Genomic DNA, 2,260 nt, shown 5'->3' with positions numbered 1-2,260 from the left:
ATCACTATATCTTTCCGCTTTAAGCTGCAGACCGAACCGTTATGCTTCATAACTGAACCGATCTGGAGACTAATACGGCCAGGTCTTTGGAGCAGCCGGAATGAAAAACTGCTTTTAATTTACTGTGAACAACCCTATTTTGACAAATTATATTTGACATAATTTTTTGTAAAATATAATTACATAAATAAAAAAAAGCATTTTTATTGTTGTTTGAAAAATTGGCAAGAGTTCATTTGAATTTGACTTTAAAAACAAAATGAATAATATAAAAAATAAAAACAAAGTTTTACCAAAAGAATAAATTAAAATTAAATCAATAAATTACACTAAACAGCAGGGCTATAGATTTGGTCTTCAAACGGTAGATTCCTTTATACCAACAACTGCATAACATCTAGGGGACTGGAGAGGGTCAAAGAGCTGAACCAGCGCAGAATGAGACACATTGTCCTGAAAGAAAAGAGATATTTTATTTAAATGTAGAAATGTGAAAGTCTGAAATCCAGATGCACTGGTGTAGCTTATATATTCATGCATGTGAGGCTTTCTCAACATGAAATCAAGGATCATGACTTTGCAATGCTTTGCGATCATTTGTTCAAGAACCAGGCTACACTGGTTTCTCTGTGATTCACTAAAAAGAACTGACTCATAAGAATCAATTGTTCAGGAATGGACTACACTGTTCATGCTGTCTGTTTTTGACTCACTAAAAAGAACTAACTCATGAGAGCCATTTGTCAGGCATTGGTACACTGGTCATGCTTCATATTTCTGATTCACTAACAAGAACTGATTCAAAAGAATCATTTGTTCGGGAATCAGACTACACTGTGCTCGCGCTCTATGTTTCTGATTCCTTGAAAAGAACATAATCATAAGAGTCATTCATTCAGGAATCAATCTACCTGGTCACTTTGTATGGTTCTGATTCACTAAAAACAATCGGATCATAAGTTCAGTATATACACACACACACACACACTCAGGATATATTATTTTAGATTAACCGTAATTTAAATTAAGTTTCCAGCATATCCATAAGTAAAAAAGTATATTGGACCTGATCAAAATAATCAACTTAACTGAGCACAGCTTGTTTCAATCCAAAATCCATATTACAGCTTTCCATAATCACTGACCAAATCACGTTAATATACTTGGCAGCACACCCAGAGTACCGTGTTATGAAATGGTTTATACATAACAAAACCCTCCACAGGGCAAATTGTAAAGCGGACTCTGATTTCAATGTGGTTAGCGGAGTTCACAGAGTCGTCACTGAGAAACCTTATCATGTTGCCAAGCCCTTTAATGTCAGACATACACAAATCATAGACCTCTGTAGAAAAAAAACATAGATCTGACATTGGGGAGGTTTTACTTGCTTTACATTACATGACTGATAAGTAACCCCTGTAAGATCATGTGGAAATTGATCCCACAGAAACTTGCTGTCACTGTTTTGTGGGTATAAACAAAATGATTTTGTCATGCCCTAAATTTTCAGTCTAACGTTCTTCACAGATGGCTGAGTCTGACACTCCTGACTGTCGTCGCGAGGAGGTTTGAGGTTTTATGTTCAAAGCCTGGTGGGCAAGAAGGAAATGGATGTGTAACTTAAAACCTCTGAACTCCTGTAAGTTGGAAACCAGTTTTTGGACTGTTTTGGATCTGCTATACGTGGCTAAAGTCTGTTGGTATATATGCTGTGAGAATAAGTTGCTGACTTGGGAAATCTGTGTTGTGGTACTGAAGTAAAGTCTGAAACAAAAGCCCCTCACAGTTCTCTAATTATATGAGGATTATATATCTTTACAAGCACAAATCTATGGGGCAAATGTACATTTGAGGGTAAAATGTAGTGTTACTGTTATCTGTTCTGACAATTGGTTTGTTACCTGCTCTTTCAAGTAGCAAAGTCGGTCGAGGAGGATGAGACCCTCTATACACGGAGCCAAAATGACTTTCAACTGTGGAAGATGAAAACCAGCATGAGGCAGATATAGAGTTAGTGATAAAAATAATGTCATGCTCACCATGTTAAAAGCCACCATCTCATTCATTCTGGGAATGTAGTGTTCATGATAGCTCTGAATGTCACCGTCAGATAACTGTAGACAACAAGAGATATGAAAAAAATAGATTTTAAAGAAATAAAGGAATAAGATGATGTTCTATTCACCAACCAGGATCTAAAACACGAATGCATTTCTGTAGACCAGTGGTCACCAACCTTTTTAGGCCCAAGATCCCT

At 36.5% G+C, this 2,260-nt stretch overlaps 1 long non-coding RNA gene across 1 annotated transcript; it reads right to left on the bottom strand.

Moving 5' to 3' along the window:
* Positions 1-386: 386 nt before the first annotated feature.
* LOC107736696 (uncharacterized) lies at positions 387-2,116 on the bottom strand. The gene is made up of 3 exons (XR_001639717.1): positions 2,043-2,116; positions 1,905-1,976; positions 387-453 (listed from the first exon to the last, which is right to left on the bottom strand). It is a non-coding gene; the product is annotated as an uncharacterized LOC107736696 (long non-coding RNA).
* Positions 2,117-2,260: the final 144 nt, after the last annotated feature.

The sequence above is a fragment of the Sinocyclocheilus rhinocerous genome, unplaced genomic scaffold (assembly GCF_001515625.1).
Source record: "Sinocyclocheilus rhinocerous isolate Xijiao unplaced genomic scaffold, SAMN03320098_v1.1 C36897771, whole genome shotgun sequence".
In the NCBI taxonomy this organism is placed as follows: domain Eukaryota; kingdom Metazoa; phylum Chordata; class Actinopteri; order Cypriniformes; family Cyprinidae; genus Sinocyclocheilus; species Sinocyclocheilus rhinocerous.
Note: the sequence above shows the minus strand (reverse complement) of the source record. Positions and strands in the feature narration are given on the sequence as shown.